The 11,853-nt window shown below is 39.6% G+C and overlaps 1 long non-coding RNA gene across 1 annotated transcript; it reads left to right on the forward strand.

The window, feature by feature from the left end:
* The first annotated feature begins 3,508 nt into the window (after window positions 1–3,508).
* On the forward strand, window positions 3,509–10,884 carry LOC148185630 (uncharacterized). Its single transcript, XR_015775742.1, has 3 exons — window positions 3,509–3,592; window positions 6,386–6,520; window positions 10,833–10,884. It is a non-coding gene; the product is annotated as an uncharacterized LOC148185630 (long non-coding RNA).
* The last annotated feature ends 969 nt before the right edge of the window (window positions 10,885–11,853 follow it).

An 11,853-nucleotide genomic window follows, 5' to 3' on the forward strand; every position in this document is an offset into this window, starting at 1 on the left:
AGTAACACCAATGCTTTATCTTTTACTTATTTCAAGGCCTACCAATTACATTTTAGTATGTTTTATGTAAGAAAATAAAATATGTGGAGGACAAAGAAGTCTTTTGTTCACACTCTTCCTGCTCTAGCGTAAAGTTGGAGAGCTATATAATCATTTTAAAGCACTAAACACAGGCTACAGTGTTAATTGTGTCGCATTATATTGTTTGTGCTGCATTGAAATTGAACATGTGATGTTATTCTTGCAGACAATAATGTGTGTGCCTGAGAATAGCTCCTTGTTATCAACTAGAGAGATTATTATCATTTCTTGTAAATGTCAGATTGTTTTTCAAGCGGGAATTTAAGCGGGTTTTTTGCGTTCAAGTGTGTTATTGTTCTTTATTAAGATCTCAAACTATCAAACAGTCTAATTTATTAAATCATTTGCCTAGCTTTTCTGAAACCAGATCAATTTGGCTAAAACTTACACTAGTATGATCATTATTATTATATTCCTTTTTGATGACATACAAGTAATTATCTTTTTTTTTATGGATACTGTTAATATTCTCTTGTTTTTTTAATTGCCTTGTGGTTTTGGTTGCCTGTGATAGTGGTGATATTGGGTTTCAGTTTGATTTGTTTTTGTTTGTCTCGAGGTGAGAAGTTGATATAAGCCTCTTTGGCATTTTTATCTCAGCGGCATATTATTGATTGCATCTGCTTTCTCCCCTTGTTTTTTTACTGTCATGTTTTTTATCATTCCAATTAAGTGCTAATATGTTGTGCAAATAAACTTGCTGCTCTAGGCAAGATCTTAATGCAAAATAAATCCACTTTATCAGCCTAACTCATAAAAAGGGATGCAACAGAGAAGAACATCTTATTCTCTAATTGAAATGCTCTGGATTCACCCTGATTGGCCAAGTGAAACTCTGTTTTATAAAGTTTAATAATTCACGTACCTCTTGTTGCCATTTTCAATAAGCAACGTAAAAAGTTACTATAGGTACTTCCTCGAAAGCAAGGTTGTACATTCAATGGGTTTATCCAGATTTTTGAGGTGTTTACGGTATATAAGGTTGATAAGTAAACTCTATTAACAGTTAATAGATTTTTAAAGAAAGAGAAAAAGACAAATTGTAAACAAACAGTCTGAAAATAAATATTAATTTTAAGAGAAATGACAAAGGTTTCCAAAGCTGTAACTTGAGGCATTATCTTTCTGGGATGTTCCTTCATACATACGTTTGTCCATTCATCCATTTGTCTCACTCTCATGCGCCTTGAGGGAATTTCTTCTACTCTGGCGTAACATTCCCTTGGACTCAGCGATGATTTGATTAGATTTTGGTGGTCAAGAATCACCAAGACCTCGTCTATCTCATTCTCGTTAATGCAATAATTTCAGACCACATTTAGGGACCTGTTGATCAAAGGTCAAGGTCGCTGTGACTTAACATGCGTCTCATTCTCATGAATGCAATTTGCAAGAAGGCCAAGAAGGAATTTCTTCAGATCTAGCACAAATGTCCACTTAGACTCAATAATGAACTCATTTTGGTGGTCAAAGGTCAAGGTTGCTGTGACGTTGCGTCTGTCCGCTCTCATCAACATGATTTCTCAGAAGGCCTTGAGGGAACTTCCCCAGATTTTGCACAAATTTTCACTTTGATTCAAGAATGAACTGATTTCATTTTGGTCGTAAGAGGTCAAAGATCACAGTGACCTCGCAAAACATGCTTTGCCATAATTCAAAAATTGAGATAAAAAAATACAAAATTATGAAGTGATCACTATAGATATCCAAAAGGTCAAGGGTCAGTTTTGTGTGACATCACAATGTTGTGCAAAAACTCTTTTCTGGCCACAACTCAGCATCATATCTCTGAAACAGAAGGAGAGACATTTGATCAGATACTGAATTGGTGACAGTAATTTTGGGTGCCCACCTTGACAGTGCAGCAACATCCATATTTAAAGCACGAGCCCACATAAACATGGATGGCAGAAAACAGCGAGGCGGTAATTCTAGTTGTTGATTTCCGGGATGTCTTCAACTACTTTGCATAACACGGTGACATGGAGACCGACAAACAACCGCCAATATCCGGTGCACTTATTAGTGAACACATAATGATGTAGAGATGGCCCCACAGATAAGATGATGGAATAGAGGATGTTCTGAGGTTAAATAATCATTTAGAGAATCTATTGATTGTAATATCTTAACTGACAGATTGATGAATACAGCTGGAGATAAGAATGTGTTTGTGTGTTTGTTTCTCTCTGTGTGTGTCAGGTGATTTCCCAAGTGAGTCTCCCATGTAAGACAACCGACTGGACATGAGGGGTCTCAAGAAATTCATGGAGACCCAACTGGAGGACTGTTACCTGACGTGCCCATGAGCCCGGTGCTCTTTCAAGACACCATCGATCACAGTGCGTCTGAGAACACCACACACACACATTTTAAATGAACACGCAGTGCAGACATTTCTCCTGATGCATCAACCCACAGCGTCAATTCCACCCATCACATTTTGTCCAGTCAATCCAGTATATTACCACAATCAATATAAGAGGTCCTCATCTGCTGTACGCTGATGTGTCTTTGCTGTGTTCACTGTTTGTCAGTTTTAGGATTCAGGCCCAGTTTGAAGCTCCTTTGAAAAACACAGCATGAGGTGCAGCTAAAAGCTACCCTGTAGTCGAGAGAGAGAGGGCCTCTCAGCACCGGGCTCTGCTCTCTGCACACCGCTGTCAATCTGCCACTTTACCACACGCCACTGCAAATCAATAGCACTAAATTACCATAGAAACATCGTGGGTCAACACTCAGCTGAAGGCTTTTGTGTACAGTAGGTTTCTGTTTTTGTGCATTCAGTTTGGACATGGCAGTTGGTATAGAGGGTTTGTTTGTTTGTGTGTGTGTGTGTGTGTGTGTCTGTCTGTCTGTCTGTCTGTCTGTCTGTCTGTCTGTCTGTCTGTCTGTCTTTATGTGTCTGTGTGAATGAAAATCCATCAACATTTAACACAGTCTACTTAAAAAAATAAGAAATCTGTACGTTTTTTTTGGGGGGGGGGGCAAAGTGTGAAAGGTTGGTAACAGTGCTAATCAGATGTGGCTCAGATTAAGGAAGAATGCAAGAATTTTGCAGTTCAACAAAATGGTTTGCAGTTTTTATTACATGCCAAATGATTTAGCGTCTACTGTTGGTAAGACTTCTTTAACAGTTGTTCAAGCTGTCTTTCTAAAACAGCCATTCTGTTTATTATGCCATTCACACACAAGGACTCAGAATAAGTTCCAATAGTGTTTTCTGCTCTTTAAGTAGTCCGTCTCCAATCACAGCATGAAAGGCACTTGCTGATACGCCTCTCGAAAAATATCCCTGAGCATAAATCAGTGTGTGAGTGTTTAGTTCGTTTTTAACGGCATGCTGCTTGCTGTATCTGTGTGTGTAAGTGTGTATTTATTTGTATGTTTACGTGTGTTTTACCCATCAGTCGGGCAGACAGAGCCTGTCTAAGAATGCTGGCTCTATCTGAGCACCAGGTTTTCCAGGTGAAAGTCACAAAGCAGTACGGCAAGCAGCAGTTCAGACAGGGTGAGATCACACACACTCACACACACACACACACACATATACACACACTGCTACTACAGCAGTGTTGTACATTCACTGATGTTTGAGAAAAGAACATGACTTTATCTGATGCCTTCCACTGAGGAAATCACCCTAACCTCTGAGAAATTAAAACAAGGAAAACTGGAATCCAAGACGGAAATGAAACAAGATTAGATCGAACCACGGGCTCATATAGCTTCCATCAGTCTTCTGTTACAGACCATAACTCCACTGGCACATTCTTCATGCTGCCACTTCGTCACCACACATTGAAGTCCAGTAGTTTTCTGAAAAGAAAGTGGAGTGATCAAAATCACAATACAGCTGAGGGACAGAGATTGTTGTGCCTCAGACTGAGTAAGAGAAGTTCATTTGCACATAATTGCAGTGAATTATACTGCTGCGACTGTCTGAACATTAAATATTAATTGTCTCAGACTGCCGCCCTTATGTTGCTGATCTCCACTAAATGGAACACTTTACACAGAAGCCATTTGTCACAGTTATTTGCTGTCATCTCGTATTTGGTCCGCCACTAAAAGTATCTCCCTTCTAACTGCATCTTTGTTGCAATATCAACAAAGTGACATTTTGAATGTGATGGCTGAGGTAATTTGTATTTATTCGTCTCTTTGAGATAATCAAGCTTTCTGTTTTGCCTCAAATTGTATTTATCTGGGAAAAGTTGACGGAGCGCGCTCCTGCTGTACAGCAGCACGCGGCTACACTTTGAAACTCTTGTTTATATTCACAACAGAGAACTTCTATTGGAGGTGACGAGCAATTGGAGGCTGAATTCCTTCCTCAAAGATGCTACAGTGGTGTATAAGCAGTAGGAGAGAATACCGCTCAGATTTTCCCAGCTGGTTCAAGGTGCAGACAGTCAAGTCCAAAGCCCACAAATATATTTTTTTTCTCCAATTTGAAAGATTCATGAAAGACCTGCTCAATAGACAATGGACACTATTTGTAGTTAATGACTTCCTCAATTATTCGGTGAAAAACAGGATAAAGAAGTTTAGCTCCTGACTTAATGACCTTAATTACCATTTTGATGAATTACCTCTGCCTTTGTACAGTTAGTTCCTCTCATCCGCTTCAGTCAGCTGCATTACAGAAGGTGATTTTTCTGTCCTTGCCTCTAGACATCAATAGGCAGTTTTGTCTTCATTCGTATTTACATACTTGCAGGAATAAAATGTTACATTTCAACAAGTAAAACAAAGTTGGATTTCTGACAAATGCTCAGGAGATGTAAGTTACATTGAAGTTCTTGTGGCACAATATTTGATTTCAAATATTGTCTCCTTCAACACCAAGGTAGTAAAGCTGTAATAACTGAAAGGCGTGTTGAGCAAACCGTGCAAGGATTTTGATTTTCTCCCATTCTCTGTGTATGTCTCGATTGTATATGGACCTTTTAGCACAAAAGTTGAAATGATGTGGCTATATGAAGTCTATATTGACTCAGATTGACACTTTAAGAGCTTGACTCTGCACTTTCTAGTTGAATAATTTCAAATGCCTACAGTTGTTAAATCAAACAGCAGGGGAGTAAAAAATACAAATATACACAAATCAAATTGTTCTCAGTTGAAACCCTTCCTCTCAGATGATCTGTGTCATGCAGGACTGAAGGTCAGCCCCTATTGATTTTATGTGGGAATTCTGACTAGCTGTGTGTTTCCAGAAGGCCTTAAATTAAAGTCAGTGAGCATCTCTTAGTACTTGTAACAATAAAAACGTTTTATATGTAGCTGATGCTGCATATTTCTGCCATTAGGTCCATCAGTAGCATACATTCTATTCGTTTAATGGCTTATTAAAGATTGTGACAAGCTGGTGTTTAAGATCAAGTAGATAAATATATTAATAATTTGTATAGTGTGTTTCTCTTATCTTTCTATCATCCCTGTGTTATTGCATTACTGATCTAGCCTGGTAAAACATCCTTATGACATGAGCTTATCATTCTGTTTCCAGCTGCCTCGGGACTGCTGAATAGCAGCTGGCAGCATCCTTGTTGTCTGTCTGAAGTTTTGTGAACACTAGTCTGCATGGCCTTGATCCCCAGCTTTGCAGCTCCTCGTATTGGCGTATTAGCAAAATCAGTGGCCAAACAACAATAAACATGGATTTATACAGGGGGACATCTCTTCATCTCCAAGCGAGCCTGTTAGTAAATCAAGCTTTTGCCAAATCCAGACACAAAAACGGCAAAAAAGTCTTAACTTCTGAGAAACTTGGCGAGTGCATCCTCTTGCTCTTGTTTGTTGTTATCGAGTCTGTTACTGAATCAGCTTCACTTGTTGCTGTGTTTACTTTACTAATGCTAAAGTTAGCACTGCAGAGGGAGCCGCCATTGTTGTTTTGCAAGCAGCAGCCTGCTTGCTGCATAATCACCCATAACGCTGTCCCTGATTGGCTGCCTACGTTTCCAACTATCTCTGATTAGCCTGGCTGAATTTGGGTGTTTGGGGTGGCAGAGAGTCAAATTGATACAGAGAGCGAAACACAATGTTAAGCTCACGTCATCAGGATGGTCTTACCAGGCTATTACTGACCTGACTGTAGTGGCTGACTCCCAGTCTGCTCACAAAATCTTCCACAAGTAACATATAGCCTTGAATATGTTTTTAATTTGCATGCTGCAATATCATGTGATTATTATCATGTTATTATTAAATTTATATTAATAACACATCTCAAGTAATTCAAGACCTAATTCCAATGATCATATCATGCAATCATTGTCATCCTACCTCTATCTAGGTGGGCAATTCTTTGTCAGTCTGCCAGGAAAGATGTGGTGGAGACGCCAGCGTCCTTGTCCACCTATCTGATAGAGCGAGTCAGGAACAACCTGCACGTAGTGCTCTGTATGAGCCCAGTGGGAGAGTCTTTCAGGTACATTCTGACATTGTTTCTTGCAGCACACTGTGTCCTATATCAGCTGGTATCGGGCCCGCCGCCAAGGGGGTGCAATGTCCGTCGCATTTCTCCCCCACTTATGCACACCTCAAACTCTCAGAAATTTAATTTTCAAGTAAAAAGAAAAACATGAGACTTATTAACAAAAACTGCATCTACTGTGGAGACACAACTGGAAGGAGGAGTGCTGACGGTGTTGCTGTAACCCCATCCCCAGGTGGATGAGTTAGTTGTATTATGTGTTTTGTTTTTTTCTTTCATGTTGCACCCCACCTCTCCTGGTCCTTGTAACCCACAATATCTTTTGTTTATTAATTGCATGAGCCTCCTGATGGTATTCTATAATATTTTGTATGGTTTCCTGTAGTCATTTGTCTGCAGGCCTATTGATCTGTTATGGCATGAAGGTTTGGACCGAATTCAGACAGCCTCTCCAGAATGAACAAAATACTGTTTTTTTTCAACCAACAGCAGCGCTTAAAAATGTGGTTTTGCCATGAGTGATGACTGTGCTGTCAGAGTAGTTAAACTGATGACTAAAGTAGCCTACATATCATATTATTTCGCTGCCCACCGTCATATGGAGCTCTAAAAATGTGATTTACAATTGTTGCAAGGGCATTATGAAAGTCTTTTGCAAAAAAGCGTGATTAAGTCTAACTGTAATACTGTGTGTTTTTTTTTTCTTGGCTAAACCACAAATGCATTGCGTGCATAAATCACATCGCTTTGAAAAAATATTAAATCTCGATACAACAGCCTCTCACAAAATTAAATTACCTTCATCAATTTCACCTTGAATTCCATCCAACAATATATATACAATATAAATGTGGAATAAAATGTAAATATCGTGACATTTTTATTATTTCCCATTATCATTATATTGATTAATAAATACTTAAAATAGCATTTTAAAAGATTAAACAAATAAAAATGGGACCGGCTGGAACACAACATTTTCCTGCCTCCCCTTTTTCTCCTCATTTCTCATCTTTCTGAGAATCCTGTTCTCTCTTGTTTCACACTGTTCTGACCTGTAGTCCTCAATGAGTACATTAACACAGATGAATAGCCCTGCCTGTACAACCATAATTAGAGCAGAAAATTTCATCCGCTAATGTGTTTGGCTAGGTACTCACTGTGCACACACACCAACTTCCGAGCCGTCGACACACAGGTTTATGAAAGGAGCGCAGTATGAATCACATTTCAGTGCTTCTAGGCTGAAGAGCTTCTGCACTTAATGGCACTTCAGCTTCCCCCCAGCATCTGTGTGTGAATTGTTGCCTTAACAACAAGGATAATATGCAGGCATTGTATATTTTTGAGACATGGTGGGGCACTTTGATAATCCAGTAAAACTCAGAAGTAAACAACTCTACTTCACCTGTATGTGTAAGGCTCAGCACACACTCACACACCTCTTAGCTGTTTTTTTCTCTGTGTGGTTGCAAGGCGGTTGAATAATGTCTGCCATCCCATGTTACGCTGCCACAATGTGATGACGTACGGTCTTGTTGGAAAGAGCAACACTCTGATATAAAGCAGACACTGGTACACGGATGCTTTAATTGTTAGTATCATTCAGATTTTTTCATTATAGGAGGTGATTTAAATCTAGTGATAGATCCCAAACTTAACCGCTCACACCCTAAAACACTTACTCCCCCTGCTATGCTCAGGACATTATCATCCCTTGTTAATGAGTTGGGATGTGTAGACTCCTGGCGTTTTCTTAATCGGGTTACAAAAGAATTTTCCTGTATTTCTTAGGCACACCAAATTTATTCTTGAATTTAATTTTTTTTTTTTTTTAGACAGGACCCTTCTCTCTGCCATGAAATTTACTGAATATTCTGCTATTATCATCTCTTATCATGCCCCACATGTTTTAGATTTGGTACTCTTGCCCTCCAGCTTAGATGTTAGTCAGCCTCTTGTTTCATACACAAAATGTATGACTCGACAGTTGAAATCAGGAAACAAAAAAGGTTGCCTCGGCCATCTAAGCCATATACCAAAGAAAAATGAAGGGAGGTCTTCAGAAATTTGTGTCAAATCTTCCCCATGACAGAACTTATTTGGCAAAAGTGTTTCCATATCCTATTCAGCGTCTAAACTTTTTTTTGGCAAAATAATTTCAAGAAAGCCTGAAGGCTTGCATATTTGGGGGAGTTTTATTAAGTTCTGCCATTTCCATACAGCTTTTCTAATGCAATTCTTGGAGTATATATATATATTAATGAAATCACAGCTTATGACTATTTAAAATAATAAATGGCATTTGTGGTTTCAGCATAAAGAGGCTGCTTTTGTTGATTTTTGATGTTAGTAATAGACATTTTTTCAGTCAGATAAACATGGTAAATTAAGAAGAATACGCTCTCTTGTAAGTACTTATGTGGAATATAATCAACAGGCACTGCAACATGAACAACTGCACATAATACACAGTAGCTGCATTTTTTTAATTAGAAGAATTGGCTCATTGAACCACCTGCTGCATGCTATATTTCAACTCTAACTTTACCTTTTGAAGTTGTTTTGATATTTGCAGCATATCTGTATTTGAACTTTTAATTTTTGTGACATTGCTCTTTTGTTTATTTTGCTCATTTGCTCCACTGTAATGACAATAATAACACCCTTTTAATGATCTAAAAAAGATCCAATTGAAATACACTAGTGGTCTTCCATCCCTCGGATACATGTAATTATGCCCCCACAGTTCCTCTCAGCAGCTCCTCAATATTACATTTGAGGACAGTGGGTCGTGTCTCACCACGAATCAGTGTGTTAATGGCTGATTGACGCTTGGTGTCAAGCAAATGAGGTCTAGTTAAGCTGGGTGATGCTGTAGCAAAGACCTGAGGCTTGCCTTAATTGAAAATGACAGGGTGGATGCAGTGGCGGAGAGGGTCAGCTGTGTGCGCACACATGCGCACGCATTTTTCATCCTTCATACTCTCTGGCGTCACACTCACACACATCCTTTCTCATAGAACACCTCTTTTTTTGTCTCTCTCTGATTCGCTCACACATACTCACGGCCTGGTTGTAATTAGTGGCATAGGGTACTGGTCACACATAATGCTGCTAATTGGGCTGGCAGGCACCATTACCCAGAGCTAATCACCATTCTCTGGGTGACGAGGCGTCCTGGCCCTCTGACCACTAGCTGCTAGCAGGATCCATATCACACTGCCAGAGCTCAGGGAGTCTTGCTGCACCAATTAACCAGCTAAGCTCACGACTCACACACTCTGCTTCGCCATATTTGTAGGTAGTGCTTTTGAAGTGCGTGTCCTTAAATAAGACACTCACCTCATACCTACCCGTATCACCTAAAAGACTCAGTTTTCACAGGGCTAAATGGGGATGTTTGTCCTTGCTTCTGTGCTCAGCGCTAGTTAGCAGCTCTGGCCGGGTTCGATGAGTCAGCAGCAAAAGTGAAGTCCTGCCAAGGTTGTATTGGCCACTGTTTCCATTTTTTAATTTCACTTATTTCAGTATGACTAGAGTCCTTCCTCTGACGTAATGAGGCCCATAAGAACCCTATGAAATACATGTGCTCCACAAGAGCCTCGAGGCTGGCCAACCTGTGAGTGCAGCTGCTTTTGAATGGGAAAGCAGAGAGGACTGCTGTCGGCAATGAAGGCAGTAACCTGAACATGGCTGAACAGGAACAGAGACTGTTTTTTTTTTTTTTTTTAGCTTTCCACGTCATGAGGCTTTCATTTTCGTGCCCATTAAACGTGAACTGACTTTAATTGCATTTACAAGCCTCTCCACCAGACCTCATTTTAAATAAGGGTTTTGTAGCCCTCTTTCACAATGTTTAGCTTGGGCTGCCATGTAATGTCAGAGAGCAGGAGCCTTTTATTTTTATTATTCTCATAATGTTTTATCATAATTTAATAAGCTCCCTACAAAAGGTACATTTATACAAACATGTTCATTTAGTAAGGATGGGCTGTGATGTTTTGGTTCCTGTTACAAAAGTGTGCACATGAGTGAAACTTAACTATTCGATAATTCATGTAGAAATAGAACGCTCTGTTTCTAAGGACTTCTAAGGTTTGTCCATTGTTTTTAAACGTACCTTCGATGAAACCAGCTGCATTCTTTGCAAAAAGTTAATAATGGTATTTCCCCCAAACTTTTTTAATAACAGTAGTTTTATGTAAATTGCATCAATAATACTGATAATTATTTCATTATTATTTCAATATTTTAAACAAGAGCACATTATCACTAACATGCTTTTCTGTTTATGTTGTGCCAGGAATGGATCATTGCACAGCCAGTAAGGACAGGAGGACTGATGACAGCAACCAATAATATACATGTGGGCATGTGAGTATTGTAGTAAGACAGACTTGAAAAGAAAGAGTCTTCTTTTCTTTTTTCTTCTTTGTCCTCTGGCCATGTGCAGTTTGACTTCCCGCTACAGTCACTTTACAGTGTCTGACTTCTACTAATCTTCCTCTGTGGATAAATGTCTCTGTCTGTCTTGAATTTACTAAACACCTGTCTCGATAACAATAACTGTGTCACTCATCTGGTTTTGCTTTTGTGTGTGTGCGCGCGCGCGTGTGTGTCTGTGTGTGTGTGTGTGTGTGTGTGAGAGTGTCCATCTAGGCTGCTGACAGAAAAATGCACTGAGTTGGCGGTGCGGGGGAGCAGCTGAGCACGCTGCATAATGGCCTTTTTAAGATCAGTGACACATGGGAGAAGGTGGAGGCCATGTCTGGAGAGCTGCAGAACAAGGAGCAGGTGGCGGAGCTCCAAAGACAGTGTGACGAGTGCCTGTCCGTCATTGTAAAGCAGAGGACAGGCTGACAAGCTGCAGAAGGTAAGTCTTTGGGTGTTAGCTCTAACATGAAATCTTCTGAGTGTCACAATTAAATTACTTTTTTTCCCCCTGCCACCTTTGGCTACTACTATTTTTTTTCTCAAACACATTGTTGGATTTGATAAATTCTGACAAGGCTTTAGAGAGATTAGCTTACTTTAAAGAATCTTTCATGTGGTGCCAAAGAGATGATCAATCGTAAGAAAGTTGTGAGGATATTTATCTGCATGTGCATGTAAGTCTGAATGGTTTTTGGCAATGCTAGCAATGTTAGCCAGTTGGTCCACCAATTTGTTCCAGACTGAAATATCTCAATGCAACAAATTTAGCGTCTTTGATATCCATGGTCACCAGAGGGTGAATGTTAATGCCTCTGGTGATCTGCTGGAATCTTCTGTAGCACAACAATGAGGTCGACATTAGAGGTTTTTTAGTGAAATGTCTCAATAAT

Source organism: Plectropomus leopardus, chromosome 23, assembly GCF_026936395.1.
Source record: "Plectropomus leopardus strain MGB_pleo_1.0 chromosome 23, ASM2693639v1, whole genome shotgun sequence".
NCBI classification, from domain to species: Eukaryota; Metazoa; Chordata; class Actinopteri; order Perciformes; family Serranidae; genus Plectropomus; species Plectropomus leopardus.